The sequence below is a fragment of the Tamandua tetradactyla genome, chromosome 4, assembly GCF_023851605.1.
Source record: "Tamandua tetradactyla isolate mTamTet1 chromosome 4, mTamTet1.pri, whole genome shotgun sequence".
Classification (NCBI taxonomy): Eukaryota; Metazoa; Chordata; class Mammalia; order Pilosa; family Myrmecophagidae; genus Tamandua; species Tamandua tetradactyla.
In genome coordinates this window covers 103,658,303-103,681,508 of record NC_135330.1, presented here as the reverse complement: position 1 = coordinate 103,681,508, position 23,206 = coordinate 103,658,303, and the positions used below count along the sequence as shown (strand labels likewise).

The 23,206-nt window shown below is 37.2% G+C and overlaps 1 protein-coding gene and 1 long non-coding RNA gene across 2 annotated transcripts in view; one reads left to right on the top strand and one right to left on the bottom strand.

Moving 5' to 3' along the window:
- LOC143681247 (uncharacterized) overlaps positions 1-1,991 on the bottom strand; it is a 53,426-nt gene extending 51,435 nt beyond the window's left edge. The window contains 1 exon segment of the mRNA XM_077158099.1: positions 1,853-1,991. The gene's annotated coding sequence lies outside the window, so the exon portion shown is untranslated.
- A 41-nt stretch (positions 1,992-2,032) lies between these two features.
- LOC143681250 (uncharacterized) lies at positions 2,033-22,860 on the top strand. Its single transcript, XR_013174492.1, has 5 exons — positions 2,033-2,174; positions 5,834-6,000; positions 6,875-6,991; positions 8,226-8,364; positions 22,552-22,860. It is a non-coding gene; the product is annotated as an uncharacterized LOC143681250 (long non-coding RNA).
- Positions 22,861-23,206: the final 346 nt, after the last annotated feature.

The following is a 23,206-nucleotide window of genomic DNA, read 5'->3' as shown; positions in this document are numbered from 1 at the left end:
CAAATAAAAAAAATGGACAAAGAATATGGATAGACACTTTCCCAAGGAGGAAATACAAATGAATTTTCTTTTTATATTACTAATATTTTTTATTCTTGACCAATGAAAATGGTTGAAAATTGAACATGGTGATGATTATATAACTAGGTGATGTACTGTGAGACAATGTCTACTTTGAATGGATTACATGGTTTATGAATATATCTCAATAAAATGTGCAGTGATAAAATGGGCAAAAGAGAGACACTTTTCCAAACAGGAAATACAAACAGCTAAAAAGCATATGAAAAGATGCTCAACTTCACCAGCTGTCAGGGAAACACATGCTAAAACCACAGTGAAATATCACTTCCCACATACTGGAATGGCCATTATCAAAAGAACAAAAAACAATAAATGCTGGAAAGCATGTGGAGAAATAGGTACACTTATTCACTGTCGGTAGGAATGTAAAATGTACCATACTCTGGAAGGCAGTATGGTCATTCCTCCAGAAGCCAAAGACAATTTGTCATATGGTCTGGCAATCCCATTACTAGGTATATACGACCTGAAAGAAGGGACATGAATAGACATTTGCATCCCAATGTTAATAGCGGCATTATTCACTATTGCCAATAGATGGAAACAGCCCAAATGTCCAACTGATGAGCAGATAAACAAAAGATGGAATATTGTGCAGTGGTAAGAAGGAATGAAGTCATGATGCATGAAACAATGTGAATGATCCTTGATGACATTACACTGCATGAAGTAAGCCAGAAAGAAAAGGACAAATACTGTATGGTCTCACTAATGTGAACTAACTATAATGAGCAAACTCTGGGAGTTAATTTTGACAGCATAGGTGTCTCGAGATAGGAAGAGTGTAGCAACTGGGCAATTGACAGTTAAGGAGTACAGAATATTTAATAAGGTTGAGTGTAAATGTTCAGAAATGGATAGCACAAATACTGCATGATGGCAGCACAATACTAAAAGTATAATGAACAAAGCTGAGTTTGAATACAGTTGAAAGAAAAGACTAGGATCCTGTACGTTAACAGAAGGAAAGCTATAGGAGAAAAACATGAACACAAGGTGAGAGCTTGGGTGACTTGGCCTTTCTAAGCTCTCATTTTCCACTCTGTGAAGTGGGAACAATAAGAGGACCTACCTTCCTGTCACTTAAGCTTATAACTGGTGATCCTGAGCCCAGGGATGACTATGACCTAAGATTTCTCATTTATGACTAACTTCTATGTTATATTCCGTGAGAAATAATGAGTTAGCATATTCTAAGTTCACATAATTTTGTCCGATGTACGTGAAGACTTCAAGTGAGATTTATTACGTCTTGATACCCTCCCATACTTTCAAAAGAAAGGTTAACTCCCCTTTGGGAAGTTTTCACCAAATTAGAATATTGTATGCAAATAGATAAGAACTATGTGGACGAATAGATAAGAATGCATGCAAACAGATAAGAACCATGTGGAAGAACTGAACTCGCAATCCAACAGACCTATAAAGTACCTTCAATCACCTAGAACATGTGAGAGACTGCTCACAATTTTCTTATTTACCTACTACCTTTTGAAACCTTACTACATTATCTGAACAACATCTCTACACGTTGGTTTTTAACGAGTGAAAATAAAATAACATAATTAAAAACTTTTACCTGGTATCCACGTGTGGGTGCTGCCAGCGCACTCTCCCCCCTCCCCACCCCCACCCTCCAAGAACCGCGGCGCAGGTTACGCCGGTCGGGTCCGGCCGCCGCGCCTCTGGGAGACCCTCTGCGCCCCAGGCCGGGCCAGCCACACGCTCCCGCCACCCGAAGGGCGGCCCTCGGGAGCTGCGGACTCACCTACGATAGCTGTGCCCGCCGTCGCTGTATCGCGTCCATCCCAGTCGCCCTGATAGCCCAAAGCTGCAGCTCCGTTTAAGGTCTCACGGGACCAGGGCACTACTTTAAGAGCTCTGGAGCACGGAACTCTCGCGATAACAGGGCTTTCGTCCAGGGAAGCGGAAACAGGAAGGAACGCGCTTCCGGTGTCGCCGCGCACTCTCTGCAGTGGGGCCGGGAGAGGGAAGGCGGCCTCTTCCCGGGCGGAGGCTCCTTGTCACCCGCAGAAACTATCAAAGTGAGAAAAGTGACGAAAGAACCGCCATATTTCTTCGATTATAAGGTGCGTGTTTGCAGTATAACAGCTCTGAAAGTCAGGACGTGTCTAACAATGAATGGCGTGTTCTTACTGTACTAACAGCATTTTGTCCTCCTTACTGACCCTGGAAATAATCGTACATCTTAAAACTGATGGAATCGTAGATTCGATGAAACACGGTAGGTGGAACTTCAACCCAGTTGATGGGGCCTCTGAAACCAATCCGTCTTAAAGGTTCTGCAGATCTCCGTAGTCCCCTGAACTTTTTTCAGAGGCGCTACTCTGGGCAGCTGCCACGTCCAAGCTTGGAATTCTCTTTTTTGAACCAGGAGAAACCGATTCTGTAGCCTCAAGCACCTGAGATTGTTGGCCCAGTAAACCTCACCGAAGTTGCTTCCCCTGTTGGGCAACTCACTTTTCAATCTGGCAAAGTTTAGAATTTAATATACAAAACCACCTGTTAAATATGGCAGATTTGCCTCCTCTTCCAGGGCTTTTATAAGGGCAAAAGGTGGGATCTTGTGGAACTGGAGCGAGGTGGACAGTGGTCGCCATGTTAGAAGACTGGAGCATGGAGGCCAGTGACTGAGGCATCCTGCATGAGAATGCAGCTGGAAAAGGAAGAGACCCAGCCCTCTCCCTACCCGTGCCTCTGATAGGCGTGGCCCCCTGCCCCAGCAGTGACTTCGAAGTGAGCTCCAGGAGAGGAGCTTAGAAAGGAGGAGCGCCTCTCTGCAGCAATCCCACCTCAAAAGAAAAGACTGGCAGTTATAGGTCCACCAGAAGAATGGACAGATCCTGTCCACAAAGGTCAGCAGCCCCAGGTGCTAGGAGCATTTCACTGGTCATGCCACTGAAGATCCCGGGGTCCTTAAACAACAGAGTACAGCGGGAAATAACAAAGCAAGAGGGGCTAGGAACAGAGATGATTCTTACACATATCTTTTGGGCTTATGAATATAAGGGTTTTCTATGGTATTTCCTCTTGTAATAGAATTGCTGGTTAATGAATACTGCACTGTTCATCATCATAATTTAATACCAAATTGTGTTTTCCAAAGTGACAGAACCACTTCAAACAACAGTATATAGTCATGCTATTCTACATCCTTTTTTAATGTATCAGTCTGGTGAGTGTAAAATTGTATCCAATGGCCTTAATTTGCGTTTCTCTGGTTCTCAGTAAATCTGAGCACATTTTGGTATGTTTATGGGCTCTTCATGTTTCTTTTTGTGACATGCTTTTTCATGTCTTTTTCCTATTTTTCTCTTCTGTTGTCTTTTTGAAAATGAGTTTTAATTCTTAATATTGTCTAGATACTGATGCTTGTTAGTATCATAAATATCCCAGTTTATGACTTTTCATTTTCTTTACAGTGTCTTTTGATGAAAATAAGTTGCTAAAATTAATATAGTAAACTTTATGAAACTCCTCCTGTTTGTATACTTGTCTAGTTTGCCACAAACTTGTTAAAATCTTACTCTAAAAATTTATCTGTAGATTTTGTGGAGTTTTTTTTTTTTTTGCATGGGCAGGCACCGGGAATCGAACCTGGGTCTCAAGCACAGCAGGCGCAACTCTGCCAGTGAGCCACCGTTGCCCGCCCTCTGTAGGGTCTTTAGATACAATTCAGTTTCTGCATAATGGTAATGTCTGGTCAACTTTTGGCTAGGACTTCTAGAAAAGATTGTTTATAAATAGTGATAATGAGCATTGTACTTTTAAAGAGAATCCTTCTAGTGTTGCTTTAATTTTTTTTACAAGTCTTTGTTAAAGAAGAATCCTTTTAATTCCTAGTTTATACTACCAAAAACGTTTCTCTTGTGCATTTTCTTGGCCATTTGGTGAGAGGGGCAGACCTCTTTTTCTGCACCTCTTGGTTCTGGCTTGTGGCCTTCTCTAGCCTGCCCACTTGGGCTATGTGGAAGGCACAGGGAGCTCACCGCCACATTTTCCCTAAAGTCCTGATGTCCCTAGCCAACTCACCTTTTTCTTGCCACCATTCAGAACTTTTCCTACATTTGTTTGTTGTATGTTGTTCGAGGGTTTTTGATGTAAGAGGGAGGACTGGTGAGGAATAGGGCTACTCTAATCTTGACTGGAGCTAGAAGTCTGATAGTTGGATTTATCAGACAAGCTTGGTCCATTTTGAGAATAAATGAGTGTGTTGTCTGGATGTTTGAGCAGCAGGCACAAAGCAACACATGGTCACCATATCTATAGCCTTGTTCCTGGCTAATCTTTAATTTACAATTATAATTAATAATTATAGATTATTTTACAATCTATAATCTTGTTCCTGGGCATCACTTTTGTCAGTTTCGCAGAAGTTCTACCCAGGTTTTCAAGGGCCCAACACTTCTGGATGGTTTTAAGTGTCTGATTTTATTCTCTTGGGCACTAACCATGGAATTTCCATCAGCACTTGTCCTTGTTCTCTGATTAAAGCACTCAAGAAGGGACAGGGGTTAGAATATGATATAGGGAGAAATGCTGCTGCCAGCCTAATCATTTTCCATTACTGGTAGGAGTTTATGCATCAGTGTCACCAAGATTCTCTGCCCTTGATGCTCACTTTTTTTGTTGTTGTTGTTCTGGTGAAAGATCTCTCGTCTTCCAGAGCCGAGCAATTTCTTTTAATGTTTTTAAGCCTTATCTCCCTATTCCATACCCCCAACCCCCCCCCCCTTTTAATCTGTTTTCTAGATTCTTCATTTGTGTCTGGCTTACTTCATTCAGCATGTCTTCAAGGTTCATCCATGTTGTCACAATTATCAGAACTTCATTCTTTTTATGGGTGCATAATATTCCACTGGGTATATGTACTACATTCTAAATTCATGAGGTATAATTTACATATAGTAAAATTTACCCTTTTTTGGTATATGATCTGACTTCAACAAATGCCAGCAGTCATAAAGCCACCATTACAATCAAGATATAAAAATAATGTAATTAATGCCAAAATTTCCGTTGTTCCTTAATATCATTTTTGATTTTGATTATTACTTAGGCTGCCTTGTAAAATAAGTTCTGAAGAATTCCCTCCTCTTTTATTTCTCTGAAATGGTTGGAGATGATTGTCACTATTTTTTCTTTAAATGTTTCACAGAATTTAGGACAGAAATTATTTGGGCCTGGTGTTTTCCATTTGGAAATATTTAATTACAAATTTAATTTCTTCACTGGGCAATTCAGATTATTAGCTTAATTTGTGTATTTTAAGGAAATTTTCCAGTTTGTCTAAATGGTTTCATTTAGTTGTATGAAATTGTTCATAATATTCCTTTAATTTCCTTTAAATGACTTTAGGTCTAGTTATGTTCCTTTCTTTCATCATCAATATTGTTATTGTATTTTCTGTCTTCTTAATCTGTCCAGCTAGATGTTTATTAATTTTATTCATTTTTCAGAGAATCAACTTTTTATTTTTTTCTACTTTTATTTAAAAGATTTTCACAGTTATTGGTATTATTTCCTTTCTTTTATTTATTTATATTAAATTTGCTTTGCTTTTTCTAGCTTCTTAATGGATGCCGGGTGCACACACACCCTCCCCGCCTCACCCCTCTGATTCTTAGCATGGGGTTTTCTACTCAGCTGGGAACACTGTGTGGGAGGGAGGCACCCAGAGACCACGGGAGGGGGTGGCTTGGCAGTTTCCCTGCATCCTCCTCCTTAGAGCCTCAGCCCCAGCGTCCATGGGACCCCCACCAGCACCAGACAACACAGCAGGGACTGCACCCAAGAAGGTCAGTGTCCTCCAGGCAGAGGCTACTCACCACTCCAGCCTGCTAAGGGTAGAAGGAGGGTCTGGGTGATTCCTGCCTCCCACATCTGCCTGAGGAGGTGAGTCTTTCTTTTTTAATATAAGCTGTAAAATTTCATCTCTTTGATGTAACCCAGAGCTTTTGGTACATTATGTTTTCATTTTCATCTCCCAGGATACTTGCTAATTTCTCTTGTGATTTCTTTTTTGACTGATTGTGTATTTCCACATATTTATGAATTTTCCAGTTCTACCTCCATGATTGATTTCTAGCTTCATTTCGTTGTTGTTAGAGGAGCTAATTTGTATGATTTCTGTATTTTTTAATTTGTTGACACTTGATTTTTGATCAAACATAAAGACTATCCTGAAAAGAACTCATGTACCCTAGAGAAGCATGTGTATTATGCTGCTGTTGGGTAAAGTGTTCTCCTTCTCTAAATATCTGTTAGGGTTAGTTGGTTTATAAATTCTTTCTGGTCTTCTATTTCCTTATTGTTCTTCTGTTTTGATATTCTGTTCTTTGTGAAAGTTGTGTATTGAGATCTCCTACTATTAATGTTTATTATTTCTCTCTTCAGATCTCTCAATATTTATGTCATCAATTTTGGGGCTCTGCTCTTAAGTGCGTATATGTGTATAATTGTTAAGTCTTTTGTTGAATTAACCCCTTTTTTCTTATATAGTAACATTCTTTGTTCCTTTTAACAGTTTTAATCTGATAATAGGATAGCTACTCCATTTCTCTTTTGGTTCCTGTTTATGTTTTACATTCTGCCAATCTCTGCCTTTTAGTAGGAGTTTAATCCATTTACACTGAAAGTAACTACTAATAGTCCAGAACTTTAAACTGCCATTTTGCTATTTGCTGTTTGTCATAATTTTCTCCTCAATTCTTTCCTTAATATCTTCTTTCATATTTTTTTTATATTTTTTGTTTTGTGTCATTGTTAGCTTGCAAGCTGCTGGACTATGATATACCAGAATTGGAGTGACTTTTATAAAGGAGTATTTAATAAGTTACCAGCTTACAGTTCTAAGCCTCTAAAATTGTCCAACTAAGGCATCCAGGTAAAGATACTTTAATTCAAGGAAGGTATCTTTCTTGGGTAGTCATGTGGCTGTTATCTGCTGGTCCCTTGCTCTTGGGCTCCAATGCCTTCAGCCTCTCTTCCCGTTAGGGAAGAGTTGTAGAGTTTGTTAAGTTCAACTGATGTTGCCATTGTGTGACCTTGGTAATAAATTGTTGAAATGTGCGCTCCATCTGGGAGGACTGGCTATCCTCCCAGAAGGAAATATACTTTGATAAAGTTATCTAGGTCCAGGAAACAGTCCTTAGCCAGTTCTCAGAGGACCACCTAGGCCCTGGCACATAAGCTAATGGAATCCCGTCACTATTGTTTGTGTAAGGATATCATATAAACTGCATGCAAGCAGTTAGACTTTAGAATCTCATGAGAGGGAAAGAGAGAGAATCTTATCCAAGAGGAGAGGAGGATGCTTTGCTTGGGACTTTTCCAGTCAGACCCTGAAAATGCTGTCTCTGGGATTCCCCAGAACTCCTCTTCAGGTGTTGGTGCTGTCCCATCTGGTGATGTAACTATGTCTCATTTCTAACTAACTATATATATATATAGATAGTTATATCTATATATATATATATTTTTTTTTTTTTTTTTTTGCATGGCAGACACTGGGAATCGAACCTCCCAGTCTTTGGCATGGCAGGTGAGAATTCTGCCACTGAGCCACCGTCACACTGCCCTCATTTCTAACAATCTTTTAATTACTTTCCTAATAAAGTATGTTTTTATATCACTGAAGTCTGTTGTTGGTGAATCTGAGCCCCTAAATTAAGTGGCCACAAATACCACATTGCCTTTCATGCAACAAAATTAGCACAGTCACTGCTACGCATTTCAACATAACTTCGTAGTGGTAAATGTCCATTAGAAAAGCTTTAGAAAATCTGTCAAGAATATGGACTGTGCTGTTCTGAATATTATAATGCTTTGTTGTTATGACCATTCTTAATAAATTTAAAGTTGCTGGTTTCATGTCCTTTTTGCATGCAGAATGCTGTTTTGGATTTCAAACTTTTATCTCCCTGGTTTATGCTTTCTAATGTATAAGACATTGGGGAATTTGTGATTCGGTAACCCCTTTTCAGGATTTACTTGAAATTGTTAGATATCAAAAACCCACATTCCCACATTGAACTGTTTTTTGTTTTTGTTTTTGTTTTGTTTTGTTTTGTTTTTGGGTGCATGGTCTGGGAATTGAACCCTGGTCTCCTGCATGGAAGGCGAGCATTCTACCACTGAACCACCTGTGCACCCCATATTTAACTGGTTTTGAGGAAAATTCCTCCAGTTCCTTGCAGAGTGCAGTTGCAGTAAATCAACTTCACACTGATTTTAAAGTTCAGACTTTGCCTGGGCTAGGTAAGTGTGTGATAATATCTCTGATCTGCATTTGTTTTCACTTTGTCAGTCCATTCATGCTGTGTTTAGTTTCACTATGACAGTCTGCTTGTACAGCATTTGACTTAGTGATATAAATTAAGACTCAACTTCATTTAGTTTGGCTGGAACATGACTGAGATAATATATTCAAGAAATCCTATTTTCTAATGGGTCCACACACAGGAATGTGAATTAAAATTAAGAATATATGTTTTTTGGGGGAATATATTTCAACCACAAATGAGAACCTCAATTTTCCTTCTCCCTCGTGTGGGCAATTAGACAGGATGGGAGAGGCCTACCCAAAAGGGACTGCAAGTCAAGCAAGCAAACCAACAAACAAATAACCCTTTCAAAAGACAGCTTTATGGTATGTGCTGGACAAATCTGAGTACCAAACCCAGCCAAACTCTGGGGAAGGAAAAAAAGACAAAAATTTAAAAAAATAAAAATTATGAATTGCTTACAAACAGAAAAAGAACAGACTCATCATCATACACAGCAAAAACCTAAGATACCAGAACTGAGAAAACAGAACATAATAAAGGAAATAGTAGATGAATTATCTTAGGATATGGAGACTGTGTTGGTGAGAGAGACTCTGTCACATGGATTTCATGGTTATCAAACAATACTGACAACCTGGTATAAATTATTAATTTTACTCTTATTAATCAGGGTTCTCTAGAGAAACAGAGCCAACAGGAGATATCTGTAAATATGAGATTTATAAAAGTCTCACACAATCATGCAGATGCAAGAGTTCAAAATCTATTGTGAGCTGGCAGCTCCAATGAAGGACCTTGATAAACTGCCTAGGAGAGTCTGGCTGGCTGAAGCAGAGATGAAAGTTCTCTCTTCTACCTTTAAAAGTGACCAACTGATTGGATTAATTCCAACTGACTGGATTCTCATTGTGGTAGGCATACCCTTAGTTGATTGTAGATTTAATCTGCCACAGATGCAATCAACTGACTGATGGTTTAATAAACCAGCCTTCTGATTTACTACCCAGCCACAAAATGTCCTTGCAGTTATGGTTAGGCCAGTGCTTGCCTGACCACACAACTGGGCATCATCACCTGGCCAAGCTGAAACATGAACCTAACCATCACAGTACACCCCTTGTCAACTTGATACCAATACACTTCACCTTAAACCATACTTAATCTTTAAATAAAACACAATAACAAACGTTTAACATTACAATACTTAACTGTCCTGTGTATAAGTGGTAGCCCACTCTATACACTATAGAGATCTAGTACACTAGATCTCTCCAGAATAGAGTGCAAGTCCTTAGGTGATATTCCCTCATAAACTTGATATCCTCTAACTTAAGTACTATAATATGAACAATACAACATGTCATGTGATAAAGGGGATAAGATAGGAAGACAGAGATACTTGCTTTATGTACAAATATAAACATACTCATAACAAGGCAAGGAAGAAATATTCATACCATTACAGTCCTCGTTTCTGTAACTGGTCACATGACCATAGCTCATATTTATCACTACCCTCTTCTACTACACATCCCAATGTTCCCTTTACCATCAGCAAGGACTTCAGCTATCCATGATTCTTTTCCTGGTAAGGTGACCCCAACCTTCATTCCTGAAGTTTCTGGGCCATTCATAGTTCTGCCTGTATTGGGTTGTTGCAGTTGTCCATTGACTTTAATCACAGGGCATGGTAGTACTAAGAGACACCCTAGGGGATCGCCTGTATTCCAGTCAAACTCTTTTACCTCTATTGTGTAGTTGAGGGTCCTGTTTCCTCTTGATAATCAGAATCAATCACCCCAGCCAGTATGGTAACCCTCTTCCTTGCCTATTGATTCAGAGACATGAGAACCCCAAGTGGCCAGGTGGCAGTGTTAACTTCGAGTTCAGTGGACTCATGGTGTGTCTCCTTGTAAGAGCACGCCTCCTTTTGGAACTAAGATCTGTAAACCAGCAGAGCTTAAGGTTGCAGGGACAGGAAGCAACATATTTTCTACTGGTTCAATACGGGTGATAATGAATAATGCCACTCCCATTTCTACCCCTTGATTCCTGGACCCATGAGTCCTAGGTATGGGAGAAATAACACAATAGAGTGCATGCTGATTCAGAGAATATACAGCCTCTTGGAGAACATTGCCCCAGCCCTGCAAGGTATTGCCACCTAATTGGTATAGTAATGGGATCTTCAAAAGGCCTTTCCACCATTCTGTGAACCCAGCACTCTTGCCTTGAAACCCAGGGTCTCAGGAATTGGTCATATAAGAACATCAAGTAGAGAACTCCCCAAGTTTGATAAATATCAGTCGTGTTAAGAGCAAACTCATAGAAGGATGTCAGAGCTGTTAGTACCACTGCATTTATTTGTGTTGTTACCCTTTCAAAGCCAGAAGAAATGTGTCTGCCCTCATCTCTGGCCATGACTGTATGAGGAACTCCTGAACAATTGCACCCACCCTTGATATATCTGACTTGTGTGGATTGGGCTTGTAAAAAGCCTTCAGGTTCTTTTTCTTTACCTGTGCCTTGTCAAAATAATATTGTGGCTGTGCCATATCACATCACCATCAGAAATTTATGACTATTCCAATTTTTTCACAATCTCATGAACTCTTGGATTATGGTGATCCCAACGGATGAGAAGTGGTACTTCATTGTTGTTTTGATTTTCATTTCCCTAATGACTATTGATGTTGACCATCCTCTGATCAAAAAGTCAGATGAAAGTTTTTCAAATGTTCTTTTTACTTTCTTGATGATATAATTGATACTCATGTGACTTTCATTTTAATGTTATCCAGTTTAATCTATTAATATATTTTTTTTGCTTTTGTTTTTGATGTAATGGATCAGAGAAGCATGGGTTTATTTCCAGATATACATGGAAAGTTGGTCTGAATGTATTTGCTATTTTTAATGTATTCAAGGGGCTCCCTTCTCCATTTTGCTGATGGCAGTGTTCAGTGCAAGTTCCTATATGTATTTATAGTTGGATGCCTGTGCTGGTAGATATCATCCCTGTTATTAGTGTTATATTCCCCAGGGAACCAGAAAGGCCCTGTATAAGCCATCACCTGTGATGATGGCACAAGGAAAACCTTCTGTGGTCCTTCCCCTCACATGTCACATATATGTGGCTGGAGTTTAACCAACTTCTGAATGTCCTCCCCAATATATTGACTGACGTAGATCACTTCTCTGTGAAAGCTTATTTCCTCCCTATCCTATCGTGAACAGACTTGTATGCAGCATATTGCACCTGAGCTATTTAATAATATTAGTGATAGAAATAACAAGGTAAAGGATGTTTGTCACTAACATCAGGACAAGTGGGCGAAACTGTGATGTGAGGCGAGTTTGGACTCTATCCTGGACTCTAATATCACCAATGACAATGGCAGAATTTGTGTATTAAAAAGAACTTCAGGCTCCAGTTTCCCAGGAGTGACGCAGAGAAGTCACTGAGGAGATTGGAGAGGCGAAGAATGCCTGCTGTGTTATTGTGACTGGATCATGGATCTGGGTAAATTAGTCTCACTTAAAGCTACACCTGCCCATAAGCCTCCAACATCAGCCTCACAAACAGAATGAGCAGACCTCGGTAAACCTCCAGTAAGCAAAGTCCCATAAAAACCCCCTCCATTTTAATTAAAATTTAAACTCTGCAATTCAATTTGGCCACAATTCCCTTTAGAACAACCAAAACCTTGGCCACAAGATGGCACTCTTGATTAACAAACCCAAACTTAATTTTATTCGGTGCAATGGTACATCGTCAAAAGCTCCTGCTTTCAAATGTAACAAATTTATCTATCACTTTACCTAATGCTCAGGAATCTTTCATACAAAACCTTTTAAGCCTTCCGCCTCTCCCTCTACAGAGGCATCCTTCAGTCACTTCTTCAATCCCGCTGACCATACCCCCATCAAAGCCTAACAAATTATTGATTAATTGTAAAGTTAGTGTGTTTTATGTCTATTTAATTGTTAATGTTTTTGGTGTGTGTTCTATACAGGATTTAAGACCCTGGCCTAAATTTGTCTGTTAACTATACTCCTAAAATATAAGTAATCCAACAATTAATTAATATTTAATAAAGTTAAGTAAATGTGTTTTAATGCTAGCCAGTGTGTTACCTGGTTATAGTAGAAATTAATGTCTGTTTTAAGCAGTTAATGCCTATTTATTAACCCATGTGTTCAGTCTAATTATTAATTGGTATGTTCCTCCATTTGTGTTAGTTAATTGTTCATAACTGGTCACTAATTACAGTTCTTTCAAAAAAGGAAACCTTTAAGCTGTGTTAAAAATTTTAAATTTTTGGTTATAAGTCTATAAAAAGTTTTATTTTTGTAACATAATCTAACCTCACTATAATTTAAAATAAAAATACTGCTATTATAGTTAAAGTTAAAAATATTACAGTTAAAAGCGTTCTGCAAAACAAAATTAAAATGGGATAAAATAACATTCAATCCTTTATATGTCTTTCTCAAAAATATTTCTGTGTTCCTGTTTTGCATTTCCAATAGATAATCTCATACCTCTGGATAATAGAAGCAAATTAATAAAAAAATTCTTAAGCTCTATTTAAACTACTTAAACTTTAGTCTTGTAATTACTATAAACAAAGGGGAACATTAAAAACTGCCCCTGGAAGTTCCCTACTACCCCTGGAATTTCGCTAAGGCAGCAAAAACTGCCAAAGAACTGCCTCTGGAAAAAGCAACAACCTTTTCCAATAACCCTGGTCGCAACTTTTAATAAAATAAACCTAATGATTAAAAATAATTAAAAAAAAAAACCATAGGAACTCTCAAAATTCCATAACTCTTACCTAAAACTTTCAAACCTCAGAAGCCTAATACCTCTCTGTACAATCAATTAAGAAGTTTTCCTAAATTTAAACATGGAACAAATTCAATAAGCTCAGCATACTCCCCAAATTTAATAGTTAAAATACTTTTAAAGTTATTCATAATTTTAAAATATTATAAAAACAAAGGAATTAAATAATAAATCTTTAAATTAAACAAATAAAATTTTCTTCTGCTTGGGTATGTTCTTAAATTTAAATAAGCTTACTAATAAATTAATATTATAAGTACATTCTCAAAATTCCTCTTAAAGTAATCCAAATGGGTTGCATAAACTAAGCAACGTACCTGGTAATAATAACACATATAAAATATAATAAAATTTAAGGTATGCTAATGCTTCAAAAATTGCATGTTAATGTTTCAAATATACATTAACTAAAGCACTTTAAATTTTTAACATTCTAACAAATTTAATTTTAATGGTAATTATATGTGGTGAAATGTTTGCTTAAAATAATTACTTAAGTTTAAAGGATTTAAAATGTGTTTTTATTAAAAGAAAGAGAGTAGTTTTGTCTTACGATAAAACAAATAGCTGTAACAAAATGTGGAAAATGTAAGACAAAGCCTGAATAAATATAATAAATTGCCGAAGCCTTGTGGAAAAGAAAATTAGGATCAAAGTCAAACAGAAAAATGTAATGGGTCTATCTATAAAATTTATTAAAACTTTAATATCAAATAATACACTAATACAAGACTAAAATTTAGTTTCTCTCTGCTAAAGTAACAAAGTTTTCTTGAACTGTTGGCCTATTTTAATAAAAAGTTATAAAAGTCTTTTCTAAGTAATCAGTGTAAAAAGCAGAGTCAGTGTTTTATCAAAATAACTTCTTGTACTTTATGTTAACATTATATGTCCTTGGCTGTGTAAAGTAAATGAATCATCTCATTGTTTAAAAAATTTTTTTAACTGTTTTTACTCAGCTTTAGCTGAAGTAAAAAACCAAATGTTGTTTCAAACCTCATAACTTTTAACCTTTTGCTTTCTAAAAGTCAAACTCTAAAGGATACCTTTTTATTCCAAACAGTCGCACAAAATTTGTTCTTTAACTTTGTAGAAATAAAATGTTAAAATAAAATGCATTTAATATGTTTTAGGTTGCATAAAAATGTTTTTAAAATGTTATAAAAATTAAGACATTTTCTAATCTTCTGTCAGTAATCTTTTTTACATAATATTAAACAACAGTATAATAATTTATTTAACTGAATCGTCTCAGTTTTGCTTCCAGAAATAAAATAACCAAGCAGCATCAAAAATGCCCTTTGGACCAGTAAATCAGTAATTTCCTCCTTAAAAGTAATTTTAAAACCTATGAAAGTTTAAAAACAGTCATAACAAAACGGCAGTAGTCAACTAGCAAAATTAAAAGCAGTGCCAAACCCTAATGCATAAAAAACAGGTAAATGTCGTTTACTAATTTGTAAGCAGTAGCCAATACATTAACTATTTTAATGCCTAGCTGGAAACAGAATAATTCAAAAATACATAAAAGGGAATTTTAAGGGAAAACATTATAAAAAATAAATATAGGAAATTGTTCAATGTACTAATGTATCTGTTACTACTATTAAAAATATGCGAGTTGAAAACCTGTCTAAATTTATTATCAAATTTATTTCTAATTATATGCAGTCTAAATAAATAAAAGCTATAGGTGAAATAAATACAAAAAGTAATAAAAAGTTTTTAAAAAATACATTTGTTTGTTATAGTCATTGTAAACTACAAGCCCCAAATGAATAAAAGGTCAATTTTATTTGTTATAATGTAAATTCTAAATAATTGTAAAGAGTTAAAAAAATTTATAAAAATAAATTCTGGCTGTCATAATCAATGCTAACCAAAATATAATAGGTCTATTATATATTTCAAAAAAAGGAAAGCTTTTGTGTTAAGCGAAGTATTAATACAAAATTAAAGTTTTCTCTGTGTTCTATTCACATGAATTATTTTAAAAAATAAACCGTTTTTTTTAAATCATCCAAGTACTGTGTCTAAAATATTTTACATCACAATAATATTCTTATTAATGTTTATGTTAACATTATCCTTTATTTTCAAAAAATAAGTCTTCTTACTATTAGGGAAAAACTGTTACAAATAATTTATTCTTTCACCTTGTGTACATAAAATTCTAAAATAATTTAATCTATTGAATAAAAAATGTTTGAGAAGTATTACAATAGTTAAAAGGAATTTTCTATCTTGTTACTAAATTTAAATAAATAAAATATTTATATCTTTCTAAACTATATGAAATTCCTAAAAATTTACCAATGTTCTCACTGTCCATATTATAGCCTAACATTAATCAACATAATATTAAGCAATAGTATGGTATTATTAATCATAGTTTAATTATTCTTTTAAAAACTACAAATCAGAGAAACAGCCAAATTGTCAGTTGGACTGCTTTGCTCTAATACATCTAGTGGAGCAGAGCAAGACCTCTGCTATAATTTATTAACATAAAACAGCTGTCTACTAATTTATTTCTAAAAATAGCTTCATTAAAAAGTACTTATAAAGGTTAAAGCTTATATTATAAACTTTGTTGATCTTTAAATTCTTTGTATAGCCTAAAAGCTCCCTGGAACTTTAAGTATCTGTATGGCATCTAAAACCCAAATTTAGTTCTCCAGCTCTAAAAGTTAGCACAAGTCCACGCAGCAATGGTTAAAAACTAAAAAAAAGAAAGCTTAAAAAAAATTTTAAATGTAATAAAACTAATCTGGTTAAAGGCAAGGTAAATGAATATACAGAGTAAAAATATATTGTCTATATTTTAAAGCTTTAACTTATTTGTATAACATTTTTTTAAATGTTTATTTTGTCCAGAATTTGCACTATCTAATTTAATCTGTCTAATAAATTAAACAACCTAATTCAGGCTTATTTAATATAAAACCTGGAATAAGGAGCAAATATTTTTTATACAAGTTAATGTTTTATACTCTGCATTTGAGAATAATTGGGGCAAAAAATTAAAAAGTGCCTGCAAAAGTCCCTTGAAAAGCTGGAAAAATAAAACTATTAGTAATTCCCCAGGTAGCCAAGGCCTCAATTTTGAGGCTTGCCCTTATAAAACTTGTATCTGTAATAATAAACTAAACCTACTTAAAATTAGTGCCCAAGAGCCATCTCCAGAAGATCTCTGCTGTTACTCAAATGTGGTCTTTCTCTAAGCCAAACTCTAAGCTTCCCCCCAACGTGGGACATGATTTCCAGGAGTGTAAGCCTGGCACTGGCAACATGAAACATAGTGGTCCCAAATATTGCAAAACATAGCTGTCCCTGGCACTGTGAAACATAAGCTCCAGAAATAAAACTGGCCCTAACAGCATGGATAAACTGACAAAAAAGGGGGAAAAATAGAGTTTCAATGGCTAAAAAATTTCAAATCAAGTCAAGAGGTTATTCTGGAGTTTACTCTTATGCAAGCTTCAGCCAAATTTTACAAACTGCCACAACATGGCAGCCCCCAACCAACAATGTTCTTTAAAACTCTGAAAAATATCTAATGCTCTATAAAATTTTGCTTATTAAGTTTGTGTATTAGGGTTCTCTAGAGAAACAGAATCAACAGGGAACACTTGCAAATATAAAACTTATAAAAGTGTCTCACGTGACTGTAGGAACACAGAGTCCAAAATCCACAGGGCAGGCTGCGAAGCCAATGACTCCGATGGATGGCCTGGATGAACTCCACAGGAGAGGCTCACCAGCCAAAGCAGGAATGGAACGTGTCTCCTCTGAGTCCTCCTTAAAAGGCTTCCCATGATTAGATTTAGCATCACTAATTGCAGAAGACACTCCCCTTTGGCTGATTACAAATGGAATCAGCTGTGGATGCAGCTGACGTGATCATGACCTAATCCTATGAAATGTCCTCATTGCGACAGACAGGCCAGCGCTTGCCCAATCAGATAAACAGGTACCACAACTTGGCCAAGTTGACACCTGTCCCTAACCATGACAGTTTGGCTTTCAAAAACTTAAAACCTCCAAGTTATTCCAGTGCCAAAAAAGCTCTGACATCTGAAAATGCTAAACTCTCCAAAAATAACGAATTTCATCATTCATCCCTTTGCCTTTCTCTCAGATCTTCTTTCATTCTTCTCCACCCCTTCACAAGCTATTCTGTTTCCCCTCATTGGGCCCTATTAATTTTCCTCCTAGCCCCCTGTCTCTTACAATGTCTGTCTGGATTTATTAACAGGTCAATAGCAGTTGTGACCATCAGAATTCTGAAAACCTACTTCTGCTACAGCTCCTTTCGCAGCAAAAACATTATTCTCAACCTGTTCCAACAAAAAAAATGCCCCAAAAACCCAACTACTCCCTGCTCAGATCAAAGCAATTCCGCCCCACCACCACCAACACCCAACTATGCCCTTTTGTCTGCAGGAAGTAGTCAATGAAAGAACACAATGCCCCTATTCCTTCAAAAATTGCTTTGGCTAGGCTAAGGCACTGACCCAAACCCAATACCAGCTTCATTCAATTTTATTAAAAAGAAAAGGCAGGAATGTTAGGTCTCAGAAAATTCTAAGAGCAAAAGGAACTCTTGATGCAGAGCCCTTCTCAGCCCACCCCCCAACCCCAGCATCCTTGGCAGGTCCAGGGATTCAGATATAAACCCGCTACAAGCCCCCATTCAATCAGAAAACAACACACCACCTAGGGGGCACCCTCCCCTCCTGACATCACTGTCCCTTTAAAACACAGCTCCCAGAACAAAGAATGGAAGGCATTTTCTTTTTCTTCTTGCTGGCTCCCCAGGCAGGAGTCAATTTCAGGCTCCTACCTGCTTTCTCCCTTTTGCTCTCCCATCTGCTTGCTCCCTCCTTTATTCCTTCAATAAATCTGTTAATTTTTGACTCACTGCCTATTGTGGAATCCTTAACAACTCCGTGCCTAACAAGCACTTCATGGACTCTCTATATCTCTAAGAACCTACATCAGTTTTAAAATCTCTGACCCACTTTGGCCCCTTTCCCAGAGCCTGGTGGACATGACCCATCCAGTAGTTTCTGAAGTTGAATCTAGAGATTGCATATGAGTGCATCTGATACTCCCCAGTCTGAATGAATCTCCCCCAGTTTCTGTCAGCTGCTCCTCTCACTGGACACCTGCAAACACAAAGATATCTATTCAGGAAATTATTGCATAGATCCAGTCTTTCAGTCCTCTACACTCTTACTCAGTATCTTGTGTTCTCCAGAAAACTACCTCTTGAAACAACAATTAGGAAACCTCAGCTCATAACAAACTCCATGGAGGATCCCTCTTTCAGTCTCAGTCACCAAATGGATCTACCATGGAAATTCCTGTGCTGTGGCTCCTCTCCCAGGGCTGCAGGGTCAGGGCTGGGATGGTCTTCAGTAGTAAAGAGAGGGGCCCAATTTGCATTTCCTCATATTATACAAAACGTTCTGTCGTTGGTGACCTTCAGAGAAGACAGTACCCAGAGCAGATGTGGGTGACCTGAGGGACAAAAGTTGCAGTGGTAGCATTTGTGAAATTGTGAATTCTTATCATGTAATTGTGCTGGACTAAAATCTTAGCACCCATCATCTTATTTCATGACTATATACATACACAATATCTGTAAGATATGAGTTCTAGTTTCTCAATATGCTCACCAATTACAGCAATGAAATGTTAGGTAATAGAAATTCTAGAGGGAGAATAGTGGCACAAAATCATAGTTTAAATTTCCATTTATCAAATAATTTTTAACATTTTTTATGCATATTACACATTTGTGTATTTTTTGTTGGTAAAATGTCTATTCATTATTTTACCTGTTTGGTGAATAATTAACTGTAAGGATTTTTATATATTCTGGACATAAGAACTTTGTCAGTTATATGACTAGTGAATATTATTTTCCAAACCATGAATTTCTTTTGATACATAATATCATTTTTAATGTCATTTGATGCATAAATCATATTAATTTTGATAAAGTCATATAACATTTTAGCTTATTCATAATGCTTTTTAGGTCATAGCTAATAAATTATCATATAACCCATTTTATGATGTTACTGGTATAGGGGTTATTATAAAGCACATAAAAAGGGACAAGCATGATGACAATTATCTTAACAAACCCAAAGGAAGGCATAAGTATATCTAATTTCCTAACCATTTTTTTAAAGAAGCTGTAGCCTTATATAAAAGCCATGAATAAAATAACCTAAAACAAAGTTTCTGTGTGCCATTCTATCATTAACACCAGGCATTTTAGTTACAGTTCAAAAGAGAACATTTTTATAATCATACTATTAAGTTTAATCCATCATTTACAATAGAGTTCACTGTGTCTTTTTAAATTTTTAATCCAGCTTCATGTATAGAACCTAAAATGTCCCCTTTTAACCACAATCACAATCATATATATAAGTACTAAATTTTCTTTCTATAGTCTAATGAAAATTCTTTATCATATGTGCATATATATTTAATTTCCTTACATGCAGTATTGAAAATATAAGAACTTTCTTACATGCAAATATGTTAAGGCAGCTTTCTATTCATTTTCATAAATGAAAGCTTCTTTTAAATATTTTAAAATTTTTTCACTTAATGCAGTTTGTTACTTTTTAGCATTTGTTTTTTAAAATTTTTGCCTCACATCTAAGAAACACTTTGGTTTATCCAAAGTCACACATCTCCTGTTCCACTTTCCTATGTGTCTTGGTCTCCTCTAATATCACGTTCTTGATTATTATAGCCATTTAAAAGAACAAAATCGCCACCTTTTTTTCTGAATTATGCAAGTAATGCTGACATAAAGCTGACAGATGCTGACAAAAAACTGCCTCCTATTATATCTGCCATGGAGCTGCTTCCCAGTTATTCAGTGGATCCAGAATACACCCTGTAGTCTAGAAACCCCTTGGCCACTCTGCAAGATATGTTTGTGTCCAGGATCACACTACCTTCCCCTCACTGTGTCTCCTGCACAGTAATATACATCCACATCCTCTGGAGTTGCAGAGCTCACATGCAGAGAAATGTACCTTGGAATGTCTCTGGAGAAGGAGCTATGGCTCTAGAAGGATGGGTGGTATCTTTCTGGTTGACTCCAGAACAAACTTTACCCCCATCCACTGCAGCGCCATCCCTGTGAACTGGTGAATCCAATGCCAGTAAAAATTCCTGGTTGTTATGGAGCACCAGAGACAGTTGATAATTTTTGCAAACACTTCAACCCACTTGGGCCTCACTCTAACAGCTGCAACTGAGACAAAACATCTGGGGACAAAGAGATCCAATCCCTTTAAATCATGAACCATACACAAAGACCCAGGTCTGAAATCTAAGACACCCACCATGGTTTATGACCCTCATAAGCCTAAGGGAGTGAGAGCAGAGTCTCCTCTCGTGCGTGGGAAGCAGAAGTGACTAGGACATGTTTGAGAATACACATGCTGCATTACTTGGTGAAAGAGTAGGAGGGTTTCTAGAGATTTCTGTGCTCAGACTGCCACAATGAAATTTAAGTGTATTTTCTTCCTCTCGTCTTGCGGTTTGGCCTAACCGCTAAGCTATCGGGGACCCTCTACTCCTCAGCTTCTCACTGCTTGCTAGACGACACTGCCGCATGCAGAAAAGGGGCTCGAGCTGGGGGTCTGGGTCCAAGGGGCGCGCGCAGGAGACCTCGCTGCGGGTCTAAAGGACTGGAGGCCGAGTCAATTAAGGCATGAAGCGAGGTAGCTTTATTGTTGGTAGACGCTTATGCCAGGGCCACCAGTAGCTAAAGACCACGAGGCTCGGCGAGCCCTGGATTATATACAGTTTGAGGAGAGGCGGAGTTAGGGCGTGGCCTCCAGGGGAGGGTAGCCAATCACACAAGGAGGACGGACGAGTGACTGTGACCATAGAGATGCTGTTCCTGAGTGTACCCGTAGCAGAGGATGTTGGGTAGGTGGAGGACTAAGGAGAGGGTTAGAGAGACAAGGCTGCATCATCACTAGTCGCCGGTGAGGCCTGTAATTTTAGAGATCTAGAAGAACCGGACGTGCCAAAATGGCGAGGGAGGGAGAGAAAGAGACTAAGCTACCAGGCCAAGAATAAAATTATGCCACATCGTCTCCTCACCTCCGTTAACCTATCATCTGCAGCTGTAGCTCTTCAAGAAACTTAAATATCATTTACTTTTAGCACTTTATATAAACAACACAAAATTGACATAAAAAATAAAATGATCAGTTCCCTCTAACTAAATACACAAACTAGTATTGATATTGGGTTTTTACAAAAAGGATAGTTTTTGTTCTAATCAATAAATGAATATGTTTATGTGAATGTACGTAATGCATATATTATACAATATAATCCAACTTTGCCTCACAGGGCCATGTTAGGAAGGAAAGTCTTTGAACAGAAGTGTCAGCAGTCACATGCTCCCTGAAGCCTCAGAAGAAGAGTGAGCTGCTGAGAACTTTAGACCCCCTCATGCCACACAAATTATGTTGAGAAATATGTATTATGGAGTTGAGGAAAGGAAGCAGTGACCCCAGGAAGGGAAACTTGGTGTGCACACTATAGATGGGAATGTTGGGGGGTTGATTCCAAAAGGAACATCACTTCTATGTCATGGCAGGGTTTTGTGCTCTTGAAAATAAATAGATAACCACCTTATTAAAGAGGCTCTCTTGGGGGTGACTCTTAGGCCTAATTTTAAGTAGGCTTGACCTATTCTTTGTTGGGTAAGTTTCATATGAACAAACCCCAAGGTTGGGGGCTCAGCCTATAGCTTTGGTTGTCCTCACTGCTTGTGAGAATATCAAGAATTCAACTTGGGGAAGTTGAATTTTCCCCCGTTCTCACCATACCCCAAAGGGGACTTAGCAAATAATTTTTTATTCACTGTTCAAATCACTTTGGAATTTATCGGGGCATCACTCTGGACAAACCAACAAATTCTCATGTCCTACTCAAGGTTTCATGTACTTATGGTGTTCAATTAAGTTGTCTACATAAGTTATACTAGGAAACACACTAGTCAAAATATAAATTTTGTACCAAATAAACATTTTTTGCTTTAGTCTCACACATAAGGTGACATTTTAAAATATTAATTACCATCTATTTTCAGCACCCTGCAGTAATGACATTCCTTTGTTCTACCTCATGCAAAAACATTTTTTTAATTTGCATATTTAATCACTGTCATTATACACTCTGGGCATTCCTAGATTATACCATCTCATTCTTTATTGTCTATCTTTCTTTTGATTTCATTTCTGCCCCCAGCCGTCCTCCCTCTATCATGAGAGAGAGAATTTTATCCAAGAGGAGAGGAGAATGCTTTGCTTGGGACTTTTCTAGTCGGACCCTGAAAATACTGTCTCTGGGAACTGGATATCCATATGCAAAAGAATGAAAGAGGACCCATATCTCACAACGTATACAAAAGTTAACTCAAAATGGATCAAATCTCTAAACATTAGGTCCTAGATCATAAAACAGTGGAAAATGTAGTGAAATATCTTATAAATCTTATAATTGGAGGCATTTTATAGACCTTACACCCAAAGTAAGAGCACTGAAGAAATAAATAAATGGGAATGGGAACTCCTCAAAATTAAACACTTTTGCGCATCAAAGAACTTCATCAAGAAAGTAGACAGCTACACAATGGGAGACAATATTTGGAAATGACATATCAGATAAAGGTCTAGTATCTAGAATTTATCAAGAGATTGTTCAACTCAACAACAAAAAGACAGCCAATCCAATTACAAAATGGGAAAAAGACTTGAACAGACACTTCTCAGAAGAGGAAATACAAATGGCCAAAAGGCACATGAAGAGATGCTCAACGTCCCTGGCCATTAGAGAAATGCAAATCAAAACCACAATGAGATATCATCTCACACCCACCAGAATGGCCATTATCAACAAAACA